The 13970-nt window shown below is 35.8% G+C and overlaps 1 protein-coding gene across 7 annotated transcripts in view; it reads left to right on the forward strand.

Moving 5' to 3' along the window:
• The window catches only part of CDH18 (cadherin 18), a 582930-nt gene that overhangs the window by 120114 nt on the left and 448846 nt on the right, over positions 1 to 13970 (forward strand). Inside the window, exon 1 of one of the 7 annotated variants that reach the window (XM_063326113.1) lies at positions 6142 to 6166. The exons of the other annotated variants lie outside the window; for them this stretch is intronic. The gene's annotated coding sequence lies outside the window, so the exon portion shown is untranslated. Of the gene's footprint in view, positions 1 to 6141; positions 6167 to 13970 lie in introns of those variants that run through there. 7 annotated transcript variants of the gene reach the window in all.

Genomic DNA, 13970 nt, shown 5'->3' on the forward strand with positions numbered 1-13970 from the left:
GGTGTTTTCTGCACCTTTTCAGTGAAGACTTATTTTCTTCAGTCTGTCATTAACAGTGTACTCTCTTTCTTATCTTCACTTAAGGGAGTGTATGTGTACTATGTACATTCTTGTGATGATTTATGAAATCAGATTAATGTTTGGTTTTGTAGGATCCTATAGAGGGGAAAGAAACACAACTTCAGAACATTTAAAGCTACCCTGATTGAAAACAATATACATAAACTTCATCAGTTCTGTCTCTACACAGGAAACAGATGCATGCATATATTATTTTTTGACATTTCTTTATCGTTATTTCTTAAAGTCAGTGTGAACATTGCAGCTTTGTGATGCATCGTATGGGTCACATAATTTGGACAGTCTAGAACCCACAGAGAACAGGAGGATTTAAATAAGGATGTTCATGGAAATTGTCTTTATGCTGTTATGCCGCTATAGCTAAGACAAATAAAGAGGTATAAGGATATATATATATAACAGGGAGTTACAGTATGGTTGATGTTTCTGGTTTGGTAGTTCTGGTTCTTAATTTGAAAATAAAAAAAATATAATCTTCTGTATCTGAATAATAAGACACTTTAGGAAAAAATGTATAGTACCTATGAAGTCATTAACTACCATGAAAGGATACAGGGATGGATTTTCAATCTTTATTTTGCATCTTTTTCCATCTTTATTACATCTTTGCACATCTATCCTAAACTTACTAGTTCAGTCTACTTCATGGTTAAATGAGTAAAAACTTATATTTACTTCAGTGAGAGCTGGATCAGGACCGCAGTTAATTGCTAATAGTACCTGATGTACTGCAGTTTGACCTGAATGTATTAATATAGATATGCAGTCATGCACATAAAGTATTAGAGATAGTTTTAGTTTAAATGTGCTGTGGTACCTCAGGGGCACCGTACAAATTTGATAAAGAATCAAGAATTATTTTATTCAGGAGCTAAATCTTGAATTAATGTTTAATGAGAAATTTAACCTTGTTCTTCCATGTTACAGAACAGCTCTGAAGACAACTTGCAGCACAGCAGAAAAAACAGGGAAAATTTTATATTTCTCATTCTTTAGAAGAGCTAGGGAGCAGTTCAGTACATGGATTACAGCTCTATGTCTGGTAATTGATGTGTCCCTATTAAAAATAAAGCATTTTAAAAATTCTTATTCATGAAGCATGAATGAAAATTCATTTTGCTCTTAAAATGGGAGATTTAGGTTTCTTGATGTACTTTAAAAAACCCCACATCTTGAAACACAAGCTTTGAAACTCACTGCTACTTGTGAAACACACATTTATTACATACCCACACACTAAAGGAACACTGGATTTAGATGACTAAATTTAGAAGTCGATTTGGCACTGCCATGCTTCAAAACTGCTTTTTCCTTTGCATGCAAATGATGTCCTCGTTGTTGTGTCACAAGTTCTCTTTTGTCACAAGTACACAGTTATACTGGTAGTATAGCAACATTTCCCTTTACTCTGGAAAAGCAAACTTGTAGATGGCATTTTATTCTTATGCTGGTAAAATAGGAAAATAAGTGTTTGTGCATTAGACAGCAACAAACAGTGAAGACATTGAGGGGAATTCTGCAGTAATTCAGCCTATGGAGTGTGTTTCTGCATTAGAATACTGTCCTGGTTTAATGATGCAGGATTTGCTGTGTATCTGTGCATTGCATACACTGCTTTCTATGTGACATGGTGAAAGCAGAAGAGGAAACGTTAGCCTGGGGCCAAGTTATTAAATAAGCACTGAGGTACTTAATCTGCACAAGGACCGTGATTGAAGAAGGTATGTCTGCATATTTCCGATGAAGACAACATGAACACATACTCATGCTATCCTTGATGTTAAAGGGCTCTAAGTAAAAAACGAAGTGCTTCATTGTGTGACTTGAGTAGAATTATTTAAATTGGGATTCACATTTTTATATGCAACCTTTATTCACTTACATTTAAAGCTTAAAGCCTATTCTCGATGTTTAATTTTTTTTTTGATGCTGAGTTAAAGCTGCCGAAGTCAAAAAACCTTTATGGAACAGGATGCTTTCCATACGTGACAGTATGATAACTGAACAAAGAATGGGTAGGTTAATCTAGTCCTGATGAAGTCCTCTGTGTGAAATCCTAACTTTTCAGTAAAGATGGCATCTCATTGTGTCATGTGTTTCATGACATGCTTTCATTCCTTCTTTTCATGGAGAGTGACATTCTAAGCATTTCTTGTTATTTCTGGAACCATGAGCTGAAATTCTGCAGTTCTGATATGTTTTGGATTAGACTGGAGAAGAGACACTGGGCTCCTAGGTATGTACATATATTCATGGCAAAAGCAACTTTGGTGATTTTAGCATGAATTGTAGCATGCCCCATCCCTGGAGGTGTTCAAGACCAGGTTGGATGAAGCTTTGAGCAACCTGGTCTAGTGGGAGGTGTCCCTGCCAATGGCAGGGGAGTTGGAACTAGATGGTCTTTAAGGCTCCATCTAACCTAAACCATTCTATGATTCTATGATCTGATGAGTTGTCTTCAATGCAGTAAAGCCATGAAGTAGAAGCTATGCCTGTACCCCAGCATGTCAGTGCTAATCTGGAGCCTTTCTTCACCTGCTAATGGAGACAGATTTAAGTGTGCAACAACCATGGGACATCCCAGTGCCAGCTTTTAGTTAGTGAGAACTTTTAGGAGAGATGTTGCTAGGGATGATAATGTTTTTAATTATTCTGGAAAGATATACCAAAAACTTACCTGACTTTGCCCTGAAGTCAATCCACCCTGAACTAACGAAGATTAGCGTCTATGCAGTTAAATTTATGTGACAGGTGCATGTATTCTTGTACTTTAGAGAAATATGAGACAATTTTTACTCAAATATTTGAAATGTAAACACAAGTTTTTCACTGTTAAGTATGGCTATAATTTCCCAAACCAATATTTGGATCAATATTTGTATTTCGCTCCCCAGATACTCTGGAATGCTAGAATTGGAGTGCAGCCTAATTATGAGTACTTTTATGAGATTTCTAAAACATACTTGTTTGTTTGGTTTTTTTTCTGATTTCCTTTGTATCTTCAGTCTTGCCACCCAAAATTACACTTATTTTTAACTTCTGCATAGAAAAAAATAATATTCAGTGTTTGCAGTCTTGAGTACTAGCTCAAGTGACATTGTCTTATTTTGCAGAATTTGACCTAAATATTAGGCATTTTTTCTGTAACTATGGTAGATTACCAGTTGGATGTGCACTTCACCTAGGCACTGTTCCTTTGCTCATGTGCCAGTGCCTCTTTTTACAGGTTTTGTTCTGCATTTTGTCTGCAATTCAAGAATGGATTTCTGTCCAACTAGCTCAGCAGGCATTTAAATGTCTTCATAACTGGCACTGCAATGTGCTCTGCTTGCACAAACATGTTCTGTGTAATGACAACATAGTTTGTGTGAATTTTACTTCAATTATAAGAATGCTGTAAGTTCTCTTTGCTTTGCTGCATATCTGTTGGAGGTTTTGGCTTAGGATATATGTCTAAATTTCAACTCAGTAACCTCTTGTTTGTCAGAATGATCTCTTAAAGATCTTGAAACTTAGTCTCGCCCTGAGTCATGTGTTAACTTATTCAGAAAGTCCTTGAGTGAACAGTGTACAGTGTTTCTGACATCTCCAAGTTTATCTTGTTTCTAGAAATCAAGTAGAAAAAATGCATTACTGAGTCTTCCAGTTCAGTCCCTGTTTAGTAGTAAGTGAAATAATTCAAAAAATTTAAAGCAATTTTCCATGAAGAATAATAACATTCATAAATGAATGTCATTACTGACTTGTCAGCTTGTTTTGCTGTAGGCATCAATCTTCAGGGTGCTTCAGAGTGTCCTGGAGAAAGGGAGGAGAGAATGCTTTCCTTTTATTTTCACTGGCAGGTTACTCTAAATAGAAATAGCAACATTTGTTCAAGATGGGCAAAGAGAAGCTAAATAGCTGGGCTAAGAAGACCTGAACTGTGGGGTAGACACAGTACATAGACGTTGAAAATTTGGGGCTCAGTTTTAATTTAAGAACTCATGAATCAAAGCATGTCTCAGTGTACAACGCAGATGAATAACAGAAGAGATCTGGAATGCAACCATTCAACTGAAGTGATCGATAACGGCAATTAACAAGTGTTTTATGGCAATTTGAAATGTTGCTTCGCTTCTGGAAGTGAAATGAAATTGATCTTCTTCTGCCTTTTACTTCACCTTGCCTAGTTTTAACTTTCTTGTAAATGATTCACAGCAAGAAAGAATTGTCTCTAAGTTAATTTGTCCTCCCAATAATTTTATTGCTTTATTTGTTTTAGTGCTTCAACGGCTTTTATTGATTGCCTTTTCTTTTCTACTCTCTTTGGTCCTCTTTATTCATCCAGAGGTATTCACGATGCTCCTTTTTGGTCCCCACGTACAATCTCATTGTTCAAATTTTTTGTGTTCACTATGCTTGTAATTAAGTGTACTGTTCTTGAACCTTGTATCTGATTTCAAATCTCTACAAGAATTATCATGTCAGGATTAACCACATGCTGCAGAATAAAAGGTAGTAAATGGAAAAGGACAGTGACTGGGACCAATTCGTGCTGTTGAGAAGAACCATAGCTAAGGACTTTACAGCACAAATGCCCTGCAATATTTCAAACCTGACACTTCAGACTATGAACTGTTTAGCTGGTCGCAATGCTGAGAGCAGTGAAGGAAATAGTCTTTCAGACAAGCACAAGGTGTTCTGGGCAGGTCTGCTCAGCTCAAAAGCAGACCAGGAAAGGAGGCTGCAGGAAAAAAGAGAGGAGACTGTTGTTCACACAGCTAATTGGTGCCATAGTTTTTATTGTTTGCTGTGTTGTAAACCCAGGTACTTTTTAAGGTTTTATAGAAGAATCTCGTAGCACGCTTCTGGTAGTATATAGGTCTAATGGGGAGGCTGGATGCAGGGGAGCTGCTGATTTTCAGTGCAGCAGTTAAGAATTGTAACTGACAGAACTGCCTTTCGGTGTTGCCAACTCAATAAAGGGAGTCTTGGGTATGTCTCTGAGATTTGTTACATGTGGTGTAGTTATAAGAGCATAGCTGTCCACGGGATATAGTGGGAAATAGTTTCTCATTATCTTCATTGTGGATTTCATGCCACATTAATTGTAGCTGACAAAGTCACAGATGACCAAGATGAATTGCTGATATCTTGTGGACTCAGTTTTTATTGATGGAGAATATTTTCAGATTTGAGAGCACCAGGGATCACTGTGATATGCAGACTCTTTTCAGAGACCTGCCCACCATTTCATCTGTAGTTGCAGGAGTATTTCCAGTTCTCTTTGCTTCTGCATACTGAAGACATCTCCCCTAATTGTGTAAGATGATCCAAAATTAGCTCTGTGTGTGTGTATGAAAGAAAGAAAGAACGAATAGGATATGCTTTGGCTTTTTCTAATGTACCTATACTTTTCTTGGAGCTCTTAAGTAAAAATATACAAGCATGGAGGTAGGGAAGGTGCAGTGTTTAGCGAGACAGCATAAATTTTGTTTTACCTCTAATTTGTAAGACTAAATTTTTTTTTAATATATTTTGGCAGGTCATTTAAATTTTTGTCTACTCTTCTGTACAGAGGCATTAACTGTACACTGAATAATCTAATAGATAACTACAGTAATATTAAAAGGTTTTGGGATATGGATATTAAATTAATATATGGATATTAAATTTTCTGGATTTCCTGACTGTGTTTGTTATACTTACCCATACTTGGTTGCTTCATACATTTTCAGGAATAAAAAAAAAAAAAGAAAAAAGTCTTTTTTGAAAACAAGAAACTGAAGATGAAAAAATGACCAAAAAGCCTTCAATGATTTTACCTTAGTTATGTCAGTTATAACTCTAATATGAAAGAAAGGAGAATACATGTTTGAACAGTTAATGAATTGTGCGCGTTTACATCTTTGTTGCTTTTCTTTTTGGTGAAGACATATTTATACAAGACATAGGAAAGTGGGTTTATTTGATTTGGCAAGTTCCACTATGTTCTTTCCTGATATTTTTTTTTTTTTTTTTTTTTTTACTAATGACTCATCCACAGTGTATGAGGTAAAGAAGACTGCAGAGATTTGTGATATTTTCAAAAATGGAAACATCTCTAGTAAGTCCTTGAAATGCTTTACTTGATGTTGCTGGTTGATGTTCCTCAAAACTCTGTGGGTATTAGTATATTATCAAGCTTTAAGTGTTATTCAAAAAGCTTTTATAAGAATTAGGACTTCAGTGCTCAATTTTTGAATTTGAAAACTTTGTTGTGGTAATTTAATATCAATATAGTAGATAGGCTCCTCTTCAAATTATGTTATCAGCAGACATCTGCAGTTATTTTTTCTCTAGATTTTTTTTTCTCTTTTTGTTTCACTAAATTAATGCATTTTCTTTATTTTCCTCTATACATTTTCAAAATATAACTAAAATTTTAATTACATTTAGTTTTTATGAACTCTGATTGTCTCTTTTACCTGTGACAAGGGCTCACTATTTTCCCTTCTATAGTAATGTTTCACCTAAGCTTTAAAGTTTTAAATATTTTTTTTTAAGTTATGTCAGGTTTTGTAGTATTAAATCAAGAAAGTGACTTGATAATTCAATTCATCATCATTCTGTGCTATTCTAAGGGAAAATTGAGATAATCTTGCTCATTATGAATCTTTGAAATTTTCAATTTACATTCAAGACTCGACTGTCATTCTGATGCCATTATTCCACTCTTCCTTTAATCCAGTGATGATGCCATGAGACATTCCTATTCTCTAACCTCTTCTGGTGATTTATTCCTTTTTTCTCTTTCTCTTGAGACAATCTAAGCTTTCACATGACTGCTCAGCGAACTATTGGGATTTAGGACAAACTTTTTTTTTCTTCTTAGTTGATTAGGGAGATTAAGGAAAAATGTTAACATGTTAATTTTAGACCAAGTTTTGCCTAAAACCCACCTAGTCTAGTTTATCATGTTTATCACACCTACTCACATTAGCTGAAATGAGGGACCACTATAAGGGTAGAAAAGTTCAGACCAAGACAGGAGGGGGGAAAGGCAGCTGTGTTGATTAACATCAGTTTAAAATGATTGGATGGTTATAATGAAATACATTGTAATAAATTTATTTCAGGATATTATGTATCTTTAAATAGCAGCTTACCTATCAAAGGATTCCAAAATTGTCACATGAAAGTTTTATCTGCTCCTTGTAATAAAATGCTGCAAAGCAATGGAAAAACTCCACCATGTAATTTGTTAAACCAATTAGTAATATGGTAATAAATACCACTTCAGGAGTTGATTATAATTTTCATGTCCAACTGAAAGTTTAATCTCTCTGTTCTGAAGATACTTTAATCCAAACACTAATGTTGGTAATCAGTAGTTTACTGTAAGGTGAAATGATGCCTACTTCAAAGAGAAGTGTAGAATGTGCAGTGCCCTCACAGCACCTACATAATAAGAAATTGCACAATGTGGACAGACCTCTTAGTGTCCGGTTTAGAAAGAAGCATGTCATCTAAACTTAGACTTTATTTGATGTCACATGAGTATGACAGCTGAAGAGGTCATGGCCAGTAAATACAAAATTTAATCTCAGAACAGTTTTATTAAAATTCAGTATATATTGTCAGCTGAGCTGTATGAAGCACCCCAAGCAAGAAAGAATGAGAAAGGCGGTTTCGAGGACAGAGAGGAGTCAACAGGGTGTTGGATCCTGGATGAGAGTTTCATATATTGGGAAGAAATTAGCCATTATAAAAATAGGGATTTTAGCCTTCGCAGTATGTCCTTCATTAAAGAATGAGAATTATTTTGTAAATGGCTTCTTTATTCTAATTTCTGGAAAAGAAAACTCAGAAATGTACTGGAGGTGCCCACATGGTTTAACGGCATGAAAGTGAGATTGTCAATGCTGGGAAGCCATGGCTTGCCTATCTACATCCTCACATTTAGGAAGTTTTCCGATGTGACTTCAGTTCGGTTGGCCTTCTGTCTCAGACCTGAACCTCCCACTAACAGTGTTGGTTGGGAGAGCCACACGTGAAAGATGGTCTCCACAGGTAAATAACACTGTGTAAGGAATAAACTGAAGGCTTGGAGTGTTTCCCGTTATGGTATAACATTTAGGAAATTAAGCCACCATGTACTTTAAAACTTATCCCCTATATGTGTGTAGGTTAATAAACAGCTTTTGTTTTATTTTTCCTTTTTTTTGTTTTGGATGTTGTTACTGAGGCACAGGCACTCAGATACTCCATATTTTAGAGTTCTTGCCGATGCACAGGAGAACAGCACAATTTCCTGAGGACTGCTAGCAGATTGCAGGCCTTGTTGATGAGCAGCTTACAGCACCAGCAATTAATAGGCTTCTCTGTGGCTTCATACTGGAAAGGCCAAAGAGGTTGTCCATCCTCAGGACCATAACAGAAAGCAGAAGACAAGACAGTCTGAAAGGAACATTGTATGATGCTATAGACTTTGATGCCAGCCCTAGGCTTTAAAATAAAACCCACCACAAAGATTAGACCAGGTGAAGACCTCTGTGAACCTTCCGTCTGCTGATGAAGCTGCTGCCTCAGCAGTCGTGAAGCAGCTGCAGATCTATATAAGGAAAGAGCTATCAGTAGATGTGCATGCTTACACTGTGAGCACAATCTTCCATATGGCTCTTCAAGTGTTAAGGAGGATTCATTAGCATTTTTGTCTGTGAAGAAGGTGTAACAAATGGTTTCTGAAGTATCATAAAATAAACTGTATTAAAATTGATGCCATATTAAAATTTATTTTGCCTAATTTAAAGTGGAGCTGACTGATGGCAGTCCCCAATGAAGTCAATTTGAGTTTCTGACATCAGGACAGTATTAATACTGTGGTCTCATTTTTTAATAATTTTGATAGCTACATTTTAGTCTTTTAATTTTTTGCTTATACTCTCTATGCTAACGGGCTTGTCTCCTTGCTACATGAAGGGGCTGTTTTCCATGTATGTAGCAGTGAATTTTTCATTTGCAAAGTCAGGCAAAGAATGGTCATTGAAATCTTAGCAATTAAGAGGGGAAGAAATTTAGAAATTACTAGGGAAGTGTGTTTGTTAAAATAAAATTTTAAAAATACAGTTAGAAATATACTTGACCTGAAATTCCTGGAAACTATCGTCATAACCATGATGGCAAGGAATGAGGAAAAGCAAGATGTCTTTTTTCTTTAGGTGTAGTTCAAATGAAACTAAGTGATCATTTGATGCAAGTTACTTAGTTGTACATTTGTGATTTTACCTAAAGGCCTTCTTTTTTGAAATCATATACTTTTATGAAGATAGCAGTGGCTAACAAAAGAAGAGTTCCTTTTGTTTCCTTTTAAACATAAGTCCTTAAAGGCAGAAAAGATTCCGGGCATGAGCTTTCCTTTCCCCTATGAACACCAGTTAACAGATACCAGGTTACTTTATTTTGTGAAAAACAAGGTAACCAGATCCTTCTTTGGGGAAACAGGGAGGAGGTGAGTTGGAAAATAATAGTGAGGTTTCTTCTCTTTATATCTTACATAATTTTAGTGTAGGATCATTCATGTTGTTTTCTGCACTATAAGTTTCTTGTCAATAATATTTTAAATTCCATTTTATTTGACTGAGTCTTGACACATAATCGATACTACTTTTGATTTACTTAATCAGGTTTGCATGCTGTAACTTAAATAATATATGGAACACTTCATTTTCTTCTTAAAGGTTTACATGTGTATATATATAGTACAGCCAGTAGGACTGTAGTCTTTCAGCTACACACACTGCCGAAACTAGTATTGCAAATACTGTTTTGGCTAAAGAGGGCTAGATTACCTAGGGTTACAGGACTTTTTTTTAAGTTATTAATATTTTATGGAATCCTAATAAAAGGTTAATACACTTTCTTATTAAAAGTATTTAACGGTATAATAGTAACAGTGTGGAAAAGTATTGGGGTTTTGTTTTTTTGGTTTTTTTTTCATTGGGATTTTTTTTGGTATAGAAAGATGTATTGTGTACCTTACAATGTAGTGTGATCCCTGCAGCTACAGCATTCTGTTGTGGCGTGATCATAACACTGAAATCAGTGTCAAGAATCTCATTGAACTGAAAGAAAGCAGACCTTACTGTAGAACTCAGTTTTCAATCCATACTGGCAAATCAAAGCTTTTCCATTTTTTCGTCTGAACCATTACAATATATTAGCACTTCTTCATCTGCTTTTGGTTCGTTGTGTTTTTTTTTCTTTTTTCTTTCTTTTCCATATGCCATTCTAATGACTTGCTTTATCTAATTTTTTTTATGAATTTATGACAATTCTTTTTGGTGTTATAAAGAACTTGTAAGCAACTATAAAGTTTAAAGTTAATGGTTGCAGTTAACATTGTAGGGAACTGAAAATGAAGCCGTATTTTTATAATATAGAACAAACTTAAAATTTTCTTGAAAATAAATCTGTTTTTCTTAACACTGAGCACAGATACATGTTGGTAAATTTATTTAAAATGTCTTTATTTTTTGAACAGTTGGCAGTTGCTCAGTCAGCAAACACACTCTCTGTTAAAATGTAGAGGGCAACCAGCTGCTGTTCTTTCAAATCACTGGCACAAAACTATTTTCCTTGTATGGTAAATCAAAGGAAATATCATTCTTTTTCCAGTAAGAATAACTCTGTATGCTTTAACAGTCTTTAGCAATTTAGGCTACTTCAGTTTGTAACCTATATAGGTGAATTACATAAGAAATTTATTCATGAGGGATTCAAGCCACTTGCCTACTCAAATTAATCACTTAATTTCTCACAGCCTGTTGGCATTAGCATTAATGTGAGCATGATGTGAGTACAGGTTGTTCAGTCAGACTCTCATTACTTTGGTTTCCTCCTTGCAAAATGAGAGCACTCATTTGTTTCTCTGCATCAGGAAGCACTTATGGAAACTTATTGGACTCTGACATGCCAGAAAATACAATCTTTGTATTCACGAATAACTGCTTTTTGTAGGTGCCTGTGTATTTTTACTACCATGAGGCAATAGCCATTGTTTCTTTCAGCTCTCCATTTCAGCGACTGTTACTTGCTTGTTTCCAGTGAAGCAAAATGTTGTGTTATTTTTAGTAAGTTCCACCCTGACTTGCCTCCAACCTGAGTTAGTCTATTTTTACAATTATGTTCTCATGGAAGAAAACAGCCTGTGGATGCTACAAGAAAGTACCATGATCACTGATTTCACAAATAATAAATAGACTGTAAATAATAAACAGAATCTTCTTCACTCTTCCAGTCATATTGGAAATTATTTTTAATGAAGGATAAAGACAGCGGGTAGCAACTTCAGAAAGTTAATTGAAACACTGCCAGAAAACAGGCAGGTTTATTATCTTAAAATAAAAACCATAGCATACGGTTTTCATGATGTTTTAATAATTAGCATATTTATGACACAGTTGTGCCAAGACGGTGCCTGGGAATGGCCAAGGGATAACACGGGCCAGAGACCATTCCCAGCTACCAGTCTGAACAAGGTCTCTCTAACACTGTGCGAGAGGGAGAGAGTTCAGCTTTATGGGTATAAACAAGGCTGTTTCATGGGCTTTGTATATTTTGTGTATTAAGATAAAGCCTCAGTGCCTCTCAAAAACCATGGCAGTATTTTGCTAACAATGTGCTGCTATCATCCTTACATCAGCTGTGAATGAAAACAGCTTGCAGGTGTATGGGAATAAACTAGAGGGTTTCTTTTTTTATTTTTCAATCACACTAGGAAAGAACTGCTTGAACTTAATTTTGTTTATTGTAAAAGGTTGGTCTCTTGATTGGGAGTTGCTGGTCCGTTCGGATTCTCTGATCAGCTCCCTTGGCAGCGCTGGCTAAAGCCAGGACAGGGCTAAATTGAGCGATGAGCTTCCTGAGAAGGTGGTGCTTCATTAGTGAAGGAAAAAGTCAAGGTTTTTCTTCTTCGTTCTCTGGGCAAGCAGCGTGGCACAGCTTGTGTCTATACAACTGTACTCTTAGCCCTCTGAGGACAAGGCGGTAGTTTATCCACCTGCCTCTTGGAAACAGCTGCTGCTGAGCACTTGTGCAAACTGTGCATGTTCAATGCTGAGGAGGGACCTAATGGCCAGTGATCAAACAGTGTGGGCAGTTGCGTAGCATTGCCCAGCCCTGTGCACTGGCCCTGTTTAGTTCAGTGGTGCAGACGTAACCACATAGTACCTTCCAAAAGCAGGATTTTCTCGTAACTAGATCAAGTAAATTTGTGTTCTTTTTGTCATAGAAATATACAGTGTTCACAACACCAAGAGAGAAGGAGAACCAGAGAGCGGGAGCAAGACAAAACCAATCCGCTGGCTCTCTCCTGCAATAAACTGGTATTACGTGTAGGAATCAATATTAATGCTCTGTCTCTGTAAACTAACAGCATGAGGAGCATTTACTCTCTCATACGTTACTATTCAGTCAGTTATAATATAGGTATGCAATGAAAAATATTCTTGGAGAACAGTGCTTTTGTTTTTGGATAACACTGACCCTCATCACATTTTCAGCTATTCATCCCCCTCTGTTTAATCTCAAATTCCTGAGATTCTTTCTTTTGCCATCAAAAGCTTTTACAGTGAAAATTTTTGTAGGTTTCATATTAAAAGGCAAAAGAAATAAGATTGATGAATTGTTCAGAAACTGTGGGGTGTGGGGGTTTTTTTGTTTGTTTTGTTGTGGGTTTTTTTTAGTTTTATTTGTTTGTTTTTAATAAGGACGCCAGATCTATATTTTTTCTGGATACTATTCTTCTTGGTAATTTCTAAAAACTGAAAGTTTTGTGTGTACATGGTCAACAGGTAGATCCCCAGGTCATGTAAAACATATATAAAGAGAATATATTTTGTAACTTAGATCATGCACATTTGTTGGCTACTGAAAGTCTTCGTATTACAGTTTGAGTGACTATGAACAAGAACTGTAAACCATACAAATGGTGCTAGATTTTTAAGAAGGCACATCTGTACTTGCTCAGGGAGTGTCCTTGATACTAAGGTATACTGATTCTGCTTTCTGATATGAATTTGAGTCTGAAAGATTTTAGAAGAAATAAGTTTGATAGGCAAATATTCACTGCATTCAACATTTGCCTCATTTGTCCTTGAGCAAGTGCTGCAGGTGTTTACTGCTGTTCCTTTCTAGTTGAGATGAATATTGATTTTAGATATAAAATTAAGAAAAATTTTCTCCAGCATGCAGCTAAATAATATGGTAATGAAAATTAATCATGAGCTTGCTTTGCTGTTACTCATAACTGGCAGTTTTAGCAGAAACATTTCACTGCCATATTGAAATAAAAGCATCAAGAGTGACCAAATATTTGGTTGTCCCAAGTAACTTCATGCTGCAACAACAAAATATATTTAATAAAACAGTAATGTCATGCTTATATAACATCCTTTTTGAAGTTGTTTTTCAAGTCTGTTTTGTGTTGTAAGGGCATGCCAAATGGAGAGAAAAATGCTGTTGACAGATCTGCCCAGGAAAACATACCTATCTACGTACCTGTGTAGTCTGTGTAGCGTTGTGGATTAAGTCATAGTTCTGGAGAAATTTAATTGCTGGACAAAGAGCAGCATGGATTCTGGTGTATAGATACTGTGAAATGCAAGTAGCCTCTTGGGGGATATATGGCAAAAATGGAGATAGGATTTGTAGAGGCGTTGTAAGCCAGTTGGGTTTGGTTTTTTTTATTATCATGCAAGAATGTCAAGCTGAAAATAAAGCAATGAAAGAAACTAGGAAGTCTGTAATAGCAGTCTAATATCTTTTTCAAGATTGTATAGTTCTCCAGGTATGATATTCCAGTCCTCTGGCAGTAACTCCTAAATATGTCATTTGTACTTTTCGTTAAAACAGTGCTGCATTTGGAGGCA

This window comes from Chroicocephalus ridibundus, chromosome 2 (genome assembly GCF_963924245.1).
Source record: "Chroicocephalus ridibundus chromosome 2, bChrRid1.1, whole genome shotgun sequence".
Classification (NCBI taxonomy): Eukaryota; Metazoa; Chordata; class Aves; order Charadriiformes; family Laridae; genus Chroicocephalus; species Chroicocephalus ridibundus.